Here is a 17,074-nt window from a genome sequence, read left to right as displayed (position 1 = left end):
CACTTATCATACATGAATATAAAGCGTGAAATTAGCTGAACCGAATAAAACGCTAGAGAACCAAGCGAACGCTTAATCTTCGGTACAAAAAGAGTCATAATACCGCTTTCATGTTCGTTAATTTTTCATCGAATCGACGTTCTGATAGCCGTAAAAAGATTTCTCTGCTACAAAAACCGCTGAGGATCCTCGAGCCGTAGAACTTTAATACCGCGCCAGAGTGTTTCACGTAACAAGGGGAGTCAGTTTCTCACTTGTTTCCATTAGGATGTGGCTCGTTTTCAAAGAAAATCGCGCGCTGCTCTCCGCAGGAAATGCTGACTTGCAATTATTGCATTTGTAAAACGACGCTGAGTGTCTCTTTGTGTGCTAGCACGTAGATACGATCGAAAACAAAACGTTGCTCATTATTGAGAAAATAAAACTACGATTGCGTGCTAAAAACAACCGGTATTATGTTGTAAACTGATAATTTAATCTTTATTAATGTTACAAGATTTGCTAATATCATTGCGTTATTAACGTGAGAACAAACTTAATGTATTCTACACATTGCAGTCGATGTGAGAAAATGTTCTTATTTGAAATCGTACGGTGATAAGGGTTAAAATTATTTTCAGAAATTGCCACTGCAAGCCTACAATAAAATGAAATTACTATTTCTAATTAATACGTGTACAAAGTCGCTACGACTTCGCAAAATAAAACTAGGATAAGAAGAAAATTTAACAACTTGTTCAGTAACACGAGAGTAGAAAATACATGATTTGTCACATCAATTCAGAACAAAGATTGGCTTACTTAACCCCTTGCACTATAATTACCATCGCAATTACACAGATTAATACTTGTTCGATAATAATGGACTACCACGAGAGACACACAGCATATATTTATTCTACGCCTACATTCGTGTCAATATTGAATTATTGATACTGTACAGGTACAATTTTCTTTCGATTTAAAAACAACACCCATATTTGGTATATCGTGTTCCAAATCTTCATAACGAGTCTGACACGATATTACAGGGCAAAGGATTAACATTTTGACTGTCGCGTTACCCATACGTGGGTGTCGAAATAATTTTCTCAGATTCGAGAATTAATTTTTACGATGATTTTACGATAATCTGAATTTTTTGTTAGAATCCTCGTGAATATTAAAGAAGTAATTGCTGTCATGCACCTTAACTTTTCAATTTCCATTTGATTCAATAAAATACTTGAATTTCATGTAATTTTAGACGTTGATGGCGTAACAGTGAAAGTGTTAATACATTGTACCGAAAATGAATTTTCAAGCTTGATAAAGAATATGCGTTAGTCATATATGTATGTATATCTGCGGCACAGGAAGTATTAATGAAATTATTTTAACCGGACCAAGTGGATGTCGAAGAGCAGAAAACTGAGAAGTCCCTGACCTGGCCTATTCCGCAGTTTCGCGGGAGGTGAAGCAGAAAATCATTTCTAAATCGGCGTGACGATGTTGCGGCAAAGAATAGCATTTAATTCCCGATTCTGTGTGTACGTAAGGCTTGTTCGGTAATTATAAGCCGGAATGAAGTCCTATAATTTCAGTATCTCCAGCGATTCCCGCTGCGAAGGACTCCATGTGATCACCGATCCCGATCGAGAGTCTATTATACCGGCTCTGATTCGAAAGAGTATCGAGAGAGGCGAGCGACTATCAGGCCTGGAGCGAGCTCTTACAGGCGGTTACATTGTTACAAATGTCAGGTCCCTAGTCTAGTCGTTGGGCATGTCGATCTCACCCGAAGAATGTGCGACCTTGTACAGAGTGCAGCGGTTCTCCGGCGTCGTTGGTCGCACGGTGCACCTGCGCGGCGCTGCACTCGATGCGCGATCCCGTCGTCGATGCACGTGGTGCTCGGAATAGCGTGCACGACGTCAAATTAGTTGTACTCGGTTTTCCTAGTTAATTGTTTCACGCGAAAAGGACCTGCTCGGGTTCTTAGCCTTCATTTCCTAGACTCCGTCGTCGCCGCAAAGGATTGTTCGCTGCTGCTATTCACATTTTTTTTTGTCTCTTCTGTATCCTCGCGCAGAATGTTATAGATAGGTTTTTCGAGTCGGGAGGCTAACTATATTTGATCATAAATATTAATAGACAGTTTATTACGCCACGTGTGTTATGACAGAAGCACGGGCACACGTGTTTCCAATATATCACTCCGCGATACTGCCTACACCTATATCGCAATTACGGGAAACAGCGCGGACAGTTTTTTCATTTTATTTCCTGCGCGGTGAACAGAAATTTATTCTTTTGGAAGATTAACGATGATTTCCAATTTCGAAAGTATCTCGAGCCTTCATGGTTGGACATTAGTTGATTACAATTTCGAATAAATGCTTTCAATAAAATTTTATTCGAAAAATATTTCGAATACAATTTTACACGAGAAATATTTCGAGAGAAATTTTATTCGAGATTCTAATATACGCATTTTCTGCGTACATTAGAAGATATATGGAAGATTTTGCTTTTCTGCTTTAATTATTTTTTTCGTAAGCGCAAAATCATGACAGTATTCTGTTGATTCATTGTAGTCATCAATATTATTCGCAATTTAGTAGCTGTTTTGCGATTTCTACTTGCGTAACGGTGTTCTATGAGTTCTCCGAAACAAGGCTATCAATCTGAGAATCGATTTTGAAGAATCAATTTCGTTCAAATTCTTCGAAATCAAAACTCCGATCTTATAGCTATAAACGTTTCGATCTTCACGAAATTAAGTTACGCGTGATTTTATAAAGTACCTTATTGTTTTTGAGAAACTGTAGTCCATTTTAGAATCGGGGCTCCCCTATTTCAGTTACCTTTTCTATATTATCTAATGATTAGATTAAAGTCTAATCTAATAGGACACTTTTGTAGTTTTCGACATCGAAGAAATGTTGTTATCAATAAATTTGTATCTAATAAACTGCATGATAAAGAACTGCGTCTGTACAGAATGAAATGCGTTGCATATTCTGCATTTCATTTGTACACGTGTAGCTGAAATATTTGCATACAAAATCAAGGATGTAAAGATAAGTCATATGTGCAAACGTTTCGCTTCACAACTATCAGAACTATGCATATTTTCTAGCATGTAATGTGAAACGTAATCGGTTTTGAACTTTACAACTAGAATTTCAATATTCAACGAGAAAACGATAAATACATATGTATTCCGTGGCGAGCAGTGCGGAATAATGTAAAAATACCGCGCGACAACCTGCGATCGACCTTACCTGTACAGGTAAAGTGACGCGTGCGTCCAACAAAATTAAATGCACGTCTCGGAACGATGAATAACGCAATTCCGCGACAGGATCGTTTTCAGACGATCGTGCATCCAGTTCCCTTAAGTGTGAACAAGCGTATTAACGATATCGCTGCTGGCCTCTATTTATGATCGCTTTCATTGACGTCTACCTTGCCAGTTGACATACGAGCCATGAGCGTTCTCCTCGCGAAGATAAGCTTCTTTAACAAAGGAAACGTGCGCACAAGTGTGGCGTGGCGAGCGGCCTGGCAATTTGCTGATAGTGAAACATACAACGGCTGAGGCCAACAATATTATAAATAATTTCAAGTTCTCTCTCTCTCTCTCTCTCTCCCGTCCGCACCTAATAGACGAGAAAATTGCATAGAAATTAATCCTTTCCGGCTTGATTTGCGTTTGAGGCTGTTCGAATAATATAATAATATAATAATTTCAAAACGAAATTGAAATGATCTACATTACTTTTGATTGCACTGTTTATTTCACTTGTGTAGATTGTATTGAAAAGTTAAAGATACTTTCAACGATGCAACAGTATATAGCTATATTTAAAAAATATATATATATTACATTTTAAACATAGTTATTTTTAGTGAAACCGGAAGTGCGCCAGAAGTGAAATTTTGGCTTCGACGTATTAAATTGAACATATTGTACACGGTACATTAATTATTTAGAGAAATTATTAGTCGATAAAATATGAAGTGGCGCCAGTGAAATGTATGCTAATTTAAGGCAACTCGATTTAAGTAAAGAGTATAGAGAGCGAAAAGAGCAGTTATTAGTTAACATTCATTATTTAGTCGTAGCTTATTATTTTATTCATTAAATAATTAGATAAACATAATGGAACGGAGGACAATTTTCCATCATAATATGAATTATCTGACACATTCAAGAAGCATTATATACGACTATAATTTTGTTAGCATATGTAGCGTAGAAATGTACTGGGAGCGTCGCTGTTGAAGCGTGTATAGTGTGCCAACAAAATTTAAATGGCTGTCAGGACCTGGATAACATATCTGGAGTAAATAAGCTTATTTTATTTCGCTGTTCTAAACCTGTCGACTGCTATCAAAGTATAGCACGAATTGTACCCATCGAGCGTAGAATTCAGAGTACTGTTACCATGTTTTTCGTAGCGTTATACATGTCCGCAATGGTTAGGATAAGGCAAGCCGGCTTGATAATGGTATCAATGTCGCGAACCCGAGAAAATCGACCGACACGAAACGTGTACAGACACGAACGAGGATCATATGCAGCTGTATTTTCAATAAAACGAAACGGTAGCTGATCGTATCTTGAAACACAGTACTTACAATATTCTCTCTATACAGATACAGAAACATCGTGTCTCCAGAGTTGCAGTCGTACATAAAAGATTCTTTGTAGTATTTCGAACGCAGGCAAGAGAGGATAGCGATTCAAAAAGAGAGACTGATGTTCGAGGCATTCGACAAACGTTAACATCATGTTTACGTCAAAAGGACAGATTTCAAATTTCATAATTTGCCATTATCGAGATTGCAAAGATACATTTATGAGGAATATATTCAATAAATTTGTCACTTTTATAAGGAAATATAAATTATAGAGTTATTTAAATACTTAATATAAATGAACAAATAAAAATTCCGTATATGTACTTGGTTTTTCGTTAATGAAACTTTCGTCATTGTACTCGTTTCGTTTTTCTGGTTACAAGAACGCTGTGTTATAAATTAAAGTCCGAAACATAAACCGGTTGTTACACAAGTAATTATAATCGTAATCATATCGTTTTTGGCGTGTCATTTTAATCAGAAAGACGAGACGTCTGCGGTGTCAATTTGTTTGCTCTGTTTGCATTAGTGTGTGTCTCACCGACTCGCACATGCCTCGAATGGTGGCAATGAAAAGCCAAAATTGATTTTCGCCAATATAGCGAGAATACTGTACTATTATTTCCGAGGGGGTACGACCGTTTTTCTGTGAATGCATGAAATGTATAACAGAAAGTACGAATGTCATTCATCACTGTTAATCAACTGTTATTAACTAACAGTTATTGACGATACAGGTAGATTTCCGAGAACCGTTCCGATCACCTATCATTAAACATTTCCGGAATTATGTACTACGAGTATTAATATTTCGGACATGTGACTCCAGCGCTTATGAAACTTATGATTACGTTTTACTCTGTTCGTTTCAACAGCCGGTGCTGCTGCCAGAAAGTCCAAACCTGTTCTATTTTAATCACTGCGTTTCTAGCAATATTGTCATTTTGTTCCTTACAGTAAAAAAAGGCTTCTCCGAAATATTCTGTAATTGTTAGCTGTAAATGTATCTAAAAAGTTAAAATGTTAGTCTGTATACCAGACTGTATTTATTGCTAATAACAACTAAGTCACTTTAATTAGAATACACCTCTTTTCATACTTCTGTGTAGGGAATTGTTATCAGCATTTAAATAGTCAGCCATTACTACTCCAAGTGACTAATACAATTCCTATTTCATATGATGTTCAACTTTTTCTTTTACTCTTTTTCTTTATACTATTCTAAGATAATACTTTATCCTACCGTGTCGCGCTCGCGCAATCGATATCTGTATCTTGTTCTCAATATGTAGCATATTACTGCGGTGTACAAAAACACTTTGTAGAAAACGTATTGGCTATGTTGCGAATATCGTTGAATCTCGTGAAGTGCTTAATCAACAAATGTCGACAATTTTGTCTTTAAAAAATTCAGAATTTCGTGTTCCATTATCAAAAGAGTAACACAAAACGTTGCAGCAGAGTTTTCAGACAACACGTCGCATCATCTAGAATTTAACGATTCAAGTTTCAAAAAATTCTTTCGCAGTAAAACGTCTGCCATTGAAATCTAAAGTATATCGATCGTTCTTCTTGGAAATCGTTTTAGTCGAATGCGAAGCAATTCGGTTCTGAATTATAAAATACGATGTCTTTTAGCGATAACAGTTATGAACAATCAAAGTAACGTTTCCATCACTGATAACCGTTACAAGTGACGAAAATAGGATTTCCCACATCGGTAACTGTTACGATTAATTGAAATAATCGAAAATTATCCGTAAGCAACCAAAATAAAATCTCCGTTTTCGATAACGATTATTAAAATCTTATAATCGCGTGGTTTCATGAACACTTTCTTCACATTTCGCGATCAACAGCTTCAAACTTGTACAATAAATACGATTTTGTCATTGATTTTTGTTCGTAAAAATTTTGTCAAATAACTTACTTTCGACTCGCGATGCAAATAATTCAATCCAGGAAAGCATCCATTGCAGCTGGCAGTGCAATAGACACTGTCAAGCCCGATTAACCCTTAAATGCATGATTTTTTGTTTTGAATTTTAAAAGATCGTTTTTTATAGGAATGTAGTCATAGGTTACGTAAAAAATAAATAAAAAATCTAGATAATAATATTGAGTATTTATTTTGAAAAAAAGTTGTATGTAGACTTTTGGCAACAATATGCGTTTATTATTAAAATTATCGTAGACGTAAACAAACGGTCATGTATTTATATTATCTATTAGTATAGAAATTTTCACATTATTTTTAAATGAAATGCAGCAAAGCAATTGCGATTTTTGTTGCGACACAAAGCTATTTTTAAACTCGAAAAGAGAAAATATCTCTCCAAGTAACGCATTGTCACATTCAAATGTCAAAAAACATATAACTTACTCGCCAAAAGTAATGTCAAGTCTTTGATTTCACACATGGTCTATTGTCTATTGTTATCAACGTGCGTTCGGGAACGCACATACTCGGGTTTTTTAATAAAATTCAGTGGAACTGGAATGTAGACAATCGGCAACGATATGCATTTAAGGGTTAAAGAGAAATCATTCGAAAACGAGCAAATGCTTGAGTCGTGGGTGTAATAGTACGCGGTTGTGGGATCGCAACGAAGTGTTAGCAACTGTGTATCCATTTGGAGCAAATTGACGCGGTCGATCGTCTACCTGCTCGCCGGTGATCACCTGGAATGCGACTTTCCACATGCACTTAAAAAGTATTCAACTGGACGAACTGGATCGGATCCCCGCGAGCGCATTTATCCTGAAACGGTGTTGGCACGCGTGAAACACCGCGTTTTCGCCATAATTACTTAGTCGTCCTCCGGTTGCGAACCAGGCTAATAGCGTTACACTAACTATCCGCTGCTACGATAATACCGAGTTCATTTCTCTTCTCTTGTAAAAGAACGTGTCCCGCTGCATGAGATCTTATTCATAAATTCACCTTGCTGTTTTTTGCTACGTTCGCCGGCGTCGCTGAGACTGGCGCAGGATATCTCTAACTTCAAGCGGAACGTTCGGTGCCAGCTTTATCTTTATAGCCACGATGAAAATCCCCGACTACCGCTGTATTGTTATTTCGCTACTCGAATTTTCCGCACGAAACCGAATTACGCGTCGGGCACTTAAATGTATCGATGATTTTCAAAGTGGTGTAAGTCATACGAAATATATCGATTCGAAATATGTATTTATAGACATTTTTGCGTACGAGCGTATTAAACAAATTTTTTCTATGACAGGACAAAATATTTTGCAAATATTATATGATTTTTCAACGTTAAATTTATATACCAATTTTATATATTAAATTTGTTTAATAACAAGCATGGAAATATGACCTTTGAATACTCATTAACTTGCAATAAACAAAGATAATGAATTTTATTAGAATATACGGTAAACAATTGGGCTTGTATTTTTTTATAATAATTATCGAGAATTTTAATTACGGCTGTCAAACTTTGCAAATTTAAGTGAATATTCATCGTAAATATACCAGTTAACACATATGTAGTCTACTGGCGATCATTTTATAATTTCCGAACATCCATTAAATATTGCTTGATAAATTGTTTGTGGTGCTAACTATGATATTTCAATCGTATGCAAACAAGTCATGCTCAGTCGTGGCTGCTTCGTGCTTCATTTTTTAATATGTCACATTTTCAACACGTATTTTTATATACGTGGTGCATGAATGAACACACAAATTATGTATATTACTTTCTCTACACTTTTCGATGAAAAGATTTTACAAATATCCAACACACAGAGTTTAAATATTTTCGATTTTGAGAATGACAAGCTCTGGTGTAGTGGCCATATCGGTTGACGTTGTTATAAATTAAAGATGGCAAAAATCGCAGTTTTATCACGATTTTGACCAAAAACTGTAACAAATCTGCAGTTTTTTAAATCTTTCAACGTCTGTAGCTCGAGATCTACGAGAAACATTTTTTAAAATTTCGTTATAGGTACAGAGAAAATAGATAAGAAACGAGAGTTTGTGGACCACTGTATATGTATGTTCCATTTCGTTTCACCAGCAATCTGTGCTCTTCTTACTTTAATCTAGTATACAATTAACCCTTTGCACTCAATGCCAAATTAACAAAAAATTTTGAACAGTTTCTCTGACCCACGATATTCTCATTTTATATAGCCTAGTGCATTTTATACATATGAAATTGAATTTTATGACTCGTGCAACAGTTACGCTTTTAACAGTTATTTAAACACAAACAAACTTGATTAATAAAATCATTTTGAAACGTGACATAATAACTTTGAATGGCGTCTTCGAGTCGCCACTCGAGTGCAAAGGGTTAATACACCGCCGCGTCGCGCCAAGCAGTTATCTCCACGCGTTTTCACACCGAAACCTGGAGGTTTCATCGAACCCAGAAGTTTCGTTTTGTTAGTCCGGAACAGTTTATGAGCGAGCACACTGAATTTCAGCGCATCTATTTGCATCACGCTTCAATTTTTTTATATTTGTTAACCAATTGCACTACGATTTTTGTCACAGTTTCGTCGATAACAGATATTAACAGATATTTACTGTGTAATCAATTTAAACTTTAATGGTTAAACGATGATCGCGTTGAAAAGTCGAATTTTATTTCAATTTCAGAGAAATACGTACCTAACATCCAGATTTAATACAAACTATAGTACAAAGGGTCAAAAATTACGACGTAATTTAGTGGAAACAGCTTGAAATTAATAGCTTGTGGAAATGTATGATTCGTAATTAGAGATCTTTTAGCAAATTCTTCAGCAGTTGCGACAATTTCGGCCGGAAATTAAGAAGTTCAATGATTTCTTCTGGGATCGTTACTAGAAAGGATTTTTCAAAGATTCTTTTGGATTTGGAATCCTATTGATTAACTTACTCAAATGTTCAAATTTCTTCCATGTATATTTCCAAATTTATTGTATACATACTGATAGCATTTCTATCTGTAAATGCAATAAATCTCGTCTCACAATGAGATGCCAAAATCTTAATAGAAAACTAAATACTATTAAAAGAGATCAGATTAATGTGCACTTTATTAACAAGTATTACTCAGCCAGGAAGTGGAAAAAAGAACTCGGCAACTTCTTGCACATGGAAACCTATACTATGAAGTAACTATATCCTGTTTTACTATTTACAAAATAGTACCAATTCGTAGTACAAAAATAATACCACTTTTTTGGAAGTGATTGGTAAACTGTTTGTAGCTTATCTGGATAATTTTACAACGTTTCACTTTTATAAAGAAAAACGAAATAGTTTTTTTAGCAGAAATGCAACGATCTTTCGCATAGAAAGCCTGTACTATCGACTGCGTTTCTGAAACGAATAAGAAGATAAAATTTATGTTTCTCAGACAAAATAAATGCATGGAAAGTACAGTATTTAGAACGTTCCGTATACAAGGAGTTGTCATTCTAAACGAGCGACTACCACTTGTTCCTGAAAAAGAAATATTGTAATAATAACTCCCGGGTAAAACGGAGCCCGACAAGGCGTTAAACTGAACATTAGCTTAATAAACAATAAAACAGCAATTTAGTCGGTTTATTTGCCGCCCATTTGGAACTCTATAAGAACAGCTATCGAGATCGGGATGATACGCGCCTTGGGGCGCCAGCAGTAGCTAATATGACGAACGGACCATAGCGGGCTCAAGCGATTTATAATGATCGGCTCGTGTAAACAGTAGCCCAGCAGGCTGGCTACATAACAAATTACACTACCTTCTTTTTCACGCCTACTTGACCGCTTCACCTTCGTAAATTTCACTCACGCCAGACAACCCTGTGGGACAGTGATGAATGATGTGTCCCGTTATTATGTCACACCTCGAACCCTTCGCGGCTCTGTGTTGATCTTCGGCTCGATATACGATTTCGTTGCGCCAACTAATTAATTCTAACAGCCCCTGAAACGGTTGCTACAAATGTTGCTACAACTGCATTCGCACAGAAATACAATAAAATCTTTACGCTTCGCAAACATCGTAAACGGATCGATAAATTACGATGCTCGACCGTAATCGGGCAACGTAAAAATTAGAATCACAATTCTTCGAAGGGATCGAAAATTATTATACGACATATCGCAAATCGCAGAATGCCATTTTTTATCCATTAACCACATTTATGCTCCCACTTAATCTTCATGAAATTCATTTCCTGTCAGAAGGACAAGTTGCGCTTGTCACGAGTTACTCGATTCTCCAGCTGTCCTTTGTCGTTAGATAATGTATAAGTAACGCATATCGTATATCACTGTAATTAATGTCATAATGTTAATGTCACTAACATTCTAACATTATTTTCGTATTTTCGATGTATGGAAAAATGCGCGCCTCTCGTACGGACGCGGTTGTAGAGGGGTTATCACTTGACATTACACGTGACGTCACACGCTACAACTGTCTAAATAGCAACGTGCATTAAATTGATTGGACTTTCTTCGCGCAAAACAGAAGACCATGATCGTCACACGTGCAACGACGCCGGCATCGAACGAGGTAATGGAACTATGAATCCTCTTTTTTGCCGGTCGCTCGGCTCATTCCTCGTCGAGAGTTCGCTGTCCCAGGATGTATGGATACTGCAAGGTCATTCAAGGTCATGCAGGATAATTCCCTGCCTAGCATCACGGGGCAGGCACGTGAAAGATGTCCTTTAGCATCGAAATTTCTCGCTGCGATCGTAAACGGTGCGATTTATCGAGTACTCATGTTTACTAACGTGAAACATCTGCTGGCTGAGGCATTACACCGTAATTGCGCCGCGAGTGTTGGTCTTTATTGTGACCAGTATTCTTCGTTTCGGTAGCGATTGCGCTCGCGACGTCGGATTGTACGTTCGCCGACGTCGATCACATCCTTTCGACTTCATGCGAGCGTCAGGGAAATTATAGAGATATCGCGCGCTCTATAACGCGCGACAAAACGACATATTTTGTCATAATCTAGTTTCATGTGTCCCCTCGAAAATCGAGCTACGCTCTGAACAATTAGGTAAAAAGGTTTAAAAAGTTGACAAGTTTTCACATTTTCCTCGAGTCAACCTCGAACGATTCTAGGAGCGATGGCTGCCCAGGGATTAAAAGGATTCGTAGATTATAATTAGACTGCGGATCTTTATGTTAAACTAAAAATTGTTTGCATCAATCGCGAGGTATAAGATACAGCTAGAAACGCGTTTCTCCTTTTAATGGTTTTAAAACATTGAAAATAATGTAACGAAATTCTTAATTTCTCTTAATGTTTTTATTTTTCACTGATCCATGTTTCATTTATCCGTTTTTGTTATAAATGCATAAAATCCGCAGTCTAATTATAACGCTCGCAGCGGTAACTGTAAATCTGTACGTCTTAGCACTCGGCTGATAAAGCACCGTTGCAGTTTACCGCAATTTACTGCAGCCAGAATACGAGAAGTGCATCGCTAAAATTGTTTTGTAATTTGTAATGACACCAGACCAGATTGTAGTGGATAGCTTACGTTACGAAGTTCTCAAGGTATTCTTCGGAACGAGCCTTCCAATTTAGGAATTAAAGCTTTTTTTTCATAACGTAAGTATACTACGGCAGAAATAAATCGCGTGTCTAATTTGTATGCATCATTGTTAACTCTCAAGTGGTCTGAAAGCAAGCAGAGAAACTTCAGAACACTGTACATTTTACTTTCGAGTAAGTAAAATATGTTTAATAACAAAACTTTTCACTGGCTTCTTTCTTACAATTGTTTACAAAAAAAAAACTTCGTATTATTATTATTATTATTATATATATATTATTATATTATTATTATTATTATAATTTATTATGCTTACTAGTATGGACGATAAATAAAGTGTGTATTTAAATTGACAAAGATGGATTCACTTTAATATATGATAATAAAAATTTGTTTAAATCTTGATACAGTGACTCCTATTAATATTCGGATATCTTTTAAAACGCAATAACTTTTTTAAAACTGGACTAAACGATTTGAACTTTTTTTTAGATGATAGTGGGACTATACTCTACTGGATCATAACTAGAATACTTCTCTGAAATTTGAACGACCAAACAAGCGAAAAAACTTCCACTTTTTTAACTTTTTTTATCTGAGACTACGACGAAAATTAAAAAAAATGCGTTTTGTAGATCTCGGTAACTTATTCTCGATGCAGTAAATTCTCTCCAATTGTCCCTCACTTTGTAAACAAAAGTGGACAATTTGGGAAGCGGAGATACGATTTTTCAAGGTTATTTTGTTGACAATCGGCAACTATAAAAACGAGCCGCGAAGCTCAAATAATCGTACCTCCTCTTCCCAGATTGTCCATTTTTGTTTACAAGCTGAAGAACAATTGGGGAGATTTTACCGTAGCGGTACTTATGTCCATATTGCCGCAACGTAACCGCTATTTGAAAAATCGTTTTTTATACCGGTAAGCGACGTCTATACCGGTAAAAATATCCAAATATTTACCACTATGAGCCTCAGGTTTGGTTACCTTAACCCTTTGGAGTCTGATTTATTCTTCGTTAATTTGCCTTATATCTGAAGTCAAGTTTTACGTATATGTAGATGCTAATTACAAGAAATGTTGATTTTATTAGTGTAGGTTATTCCTTTTAGACGCTAAGGGCCGGGACATATGTGTCCCATTGGTTACATGTAAACAAATATGTGCGTGATAGGCATTCTAAACTGATATATTCGTGTATTGTGGAATAACGGGATTCATTTCTCCCAATAGGCGTACGAAATACGTAGGTAGAACACATATGTCCCGATAGACTCCAAAGGGTTAACCCGGGATTATCCACGTGAAAGTCTAATGCTAAGAGTACTCGCGTAAGAGTCGAGTACCGGGAATACCCACGTGGGAATCTAGTGCCGAGAATACTTACCATGGCGTCTAGTGTCGGGAGTACCCACGTGGAGGTCTAGTAGAACCCTGCCATTGACAAATTTTCGTATATTTTAATCCCTTTTTATCGGGGGTCCATGAACACCTCACGCGGGTAATTCCGGGATTAACACGTTCCCTACCAGACCGTTTTTTGAAGACTTTCCGTTCAAGCCGCGTGGGGCGTATGCGCCCCACGCTTTACATTTGTATTATTTTGTTTCTGGTGTATGCTTTACAATAATTAAAATAGTGCAAAAATCATAATTATCAAGGAAAGGTTGTATAGTTTAACATGCATAACACAGCAAACCAATAAATTTATTTTTCTAGGAATTACTTTAACAAATACCTGGCTGATCATTATTATGCCAAGCGAGTTGCATCCTCACATATAATTTTTTTTATCATGCCTATATTAGTTTAAAATATAACATTTTAGTTAAATTCAAGTTTGTATGCGATTACAAAGGGATGTTACGATGAACTTTGTTAAAACATGGCAAACGTAAGTGTGGTTTATCCACACAACTATCGCAGAATGTTACAACATTTACAGTACTATAGAACTATAAATCAATCCCAGCTTCAGTGAAGCAGTAAGTATTGTGTCAACGACACGCGAATAAATGACTGATCGGAATAAGAGAAATGCAATTAAAACAAGTTACAGTAAAGAAAAATTGCCCATCACGCCGCGTGGGGCGTATACGCCCCACGATTAAATGAGGGCATCAGCAATAGTATTAAGATGTCCATAATTGACTGCATAATGAATTTTTAAAAAATTCTTCATTTTACAATGATAATACCAAATGGCTTGAACGGAAAGTTCGGCGTGGGGCGTATACGCCCCACGCGGCAGGGAACGTGTTAACAGCGCTATTGACATTGGTATTTTCTTGTACCGGTATGACGTCACACCGATATTTCGGTTTGTATAAAGGTTATGAAGTTACAACCGAAAAATACCGGTATAATGCTGATATTTTCCTTACGCAGATACGAATCCCTGTTGTGCATACAGATATCGGTATTTCTGTAATAATCGATTTCGGTATATCTTTACTGGTATAATATCGGTATTAAGTCCGTGAATTAAAGTAGTCCGTTTACTACTCAAGTAGGCGATAAAAACCGCTTGTCGTTTTTAATTTATGTATTAGTCGCTGCGTCTTCTCGGTCATCGAGTACACGAGCTTGCACGCGAATGACGTCATATAACGAAGTCGCATTTAATAATCCATTTCAACGGATTACATTCTCCTATCAGGCCGTGAAAAATCCCACTGCGGCAGTCATTTCCTGCTCGTGTCTTATAAGCGTACGAAGCACGCTAACTTCCCTTTTCTCTATTATCGATAGAATGTAGGTTGAAATTATAAAATAAGATCACAGGCTGCTATATCTTGATATCCAGTATTACAATTCGCCTTGCGCGCTATAAATTAGCGAGGACTTTCCGGTACAGAAAATCCATCGGTGACTTGCACGACACCCACGACGCTTGCGATTACAATTACGAACGACTGCTTTCTACGAGTAAATACACACAGTCTTCGTACTCCACTTTCTAAACAATTGATCCGTTGCGCAATTTCTGCTGCTATTTTCGATTTCAGTGTGATAAGAGAAAGAACAACGTAATTATAGTCAAAATTGGAGCATCGAATTTTTATTGAAAATTTTATTTCCGTCATTAATTACACTGTCCGACACGATTTTTGGGTTTCTATAGCCACTATGAAATTCTTGTAGAGCTTCACTCCCTGAACAAGAATCCGAAAACCGAATTGCTCCATCACCCTCAGTTTTTTAAATAAACGAACTTTTGTAAGAACCCAAAATTTTCGACAAAAATGAGGTATTGCATGAAAAGTACAAACGTTAGAAGGTTCTAATTGGTGTTAAAAGATAGAGGAGAGTTTCCCGAATATAGTGGCATGCAATTTATTAATTGTTTCTGGTCCTAAATAGCAACAAATTGATGTCAAAGTTTAAAAAAGTGTCGACGTGAGCAGTTTCTGCGCAATATTTTTGTATTTTTACGAAAAGTTTTTTGTTCAGCACGAAAACTCTACGCAGGATCGGATTCTGTAGACATTTCTGAAGAAGAAACGGCCCGATAGAAGTGTCGGAACGATGTACATTTCGAGTAGGTCGAGAAAATGTTCGTCGGCAACATGTACACGATATTTTGCCGCCATGTGCTTCGCTGCTCGCTTCTCTCTGTCCGACAGGGCCGAGGCTATGGGTAATCAACACCGATGGAGGGATCCAATGGGGCACCCACTTAGCGTGTGGGGCGTGCCATTTTTTTTTAGTACCTCAATGTGCTGTCTTCTTTTACATATTTTTATGGATAATAATCGCCAAACTGTGAATCATAAATTAAAAATGGAGAAATAATAAAAGAAAAATAATGAACAAAAAATATTCATTTTATTCTGAATTTGTTCGAATTACAAGTATATCATGTATACATTTATCATTAAAATTATAACGATAATTTATATTTAAATTATAAAAATAAAAAAATATATAAATAAAAAAAAAAATAAATAATCATTTTCAAAACGTTAAACTTCTTGAAACATATCGTTAAATATATATTTAAATATTTATTTACTTATATGGCGTAGAAGTCAAAATTATGCTAGTGTTAGAATACTTTCGTTACCAACTCCAAATACTCTGGTGTGATTTTTTGTGTGAAATATATCACAGTTTGGTGATTATTATTCACAGAAATATGTAAAAAAAAACAAAACATTGAAATACTAAAAAAAATTCAAATATTATTTACGAAAAGTTGGTGCCCCATTGGATCCCTTCATCGGTGTTGATTACGCATAGCTTCGACCCTGCCGGACAGAGAGAAGCGAGCAGCGAAGGACATGGCGGCAAAACGTCGTGCACATGTTGCCGACGAACATTTTCTCGATCCACTCGAAATGTACATCGTTCCGACACTTTTACCGGGCCGTTCCTTCTTCAAAAATGTCTACAGAATCCGATCCTGGGTAGAGTTTTCGTGCTGAACAAAAAACTTTTCGTAAAAATACAAAAATATTGCGCAGAAACTGCTCACGTCGACACTTTTTTAAACTTTCACATTAATTTATTGCTATTTAGGATCAAAAACAATTAATAAATTGCATGCCACTATATTCGGGAAACTCTCCTCTATCTTTTAACACCAATTAGAACCTTCTAACGTTTATACTTTTCATGCAATATCTCATTTTTGTCGAAAATTTTGGGTTTGTACAAAAGTTCGTTTATTTAAAAAACTGAGGGTGATGGAGCAATTCGGTTTTCGGATTCTTGTTCAGGAAGTGAAGCTCTACAAGAATTTCATAGTGGCTATAGAAACCCAGAAAAAAAGTTTGATTTTGTCGGATAGTGTTATTTGTAATCAAAATGAATTTTGGTTCCGGGACCGAATACCATCCCTAATTTTGACGAGATGTCCTTATCAGTGTTAATGTACAAGAAGTTTTCATCACTATTCACTCGAATACCTGTAAA

General features: G+C 36.4%; 1 protein-coding gene across 5 annotated transcripts in view; it reads right to left on the bottom strand.

Moving 5' to 3' along the window:
• The window catches only part of dsx (transcription factor doublesex), a 188,303-nt gene that overhangs the window by 94,242 nt on the left and 76,987 nt on the right, over positions 1-17,074 (bottom strand). The window contains exon 6 of one of the 5 annotated variants that reach the window (XR_013037230.1): positions 12,500-17,067. The exons of the other annotated variants lie outside the window; for them this stretch is intronic. The gene's annotated coding sequence lies outside the window, so the exon portion shown is untranslated. Of the gene's footprint in view, positions 1-12,499; positions 17,068-17,074 lie in introns of those variants that run through there. 5 annotated transcript variants of the gene reach the window in all.

The sequence above is a fragment of the Megalopta genalis genome, chromosome 2 (assembly GCF_051020955.1).
Source record: "Megalopta genalis isolate 19385.01 chromosome 2, iyMegGena1_principal, whole genome shotgun sequence".
Lineage (NCBI taxonomy): Eukaryota > Metazoa > Arthropoda > Insecta > Hymenoptera > Halictidae > Megalopta > Megalopta genalis.
This window is presented reverse-complemented; position numbering and strand designations above follow the sequence as displayed.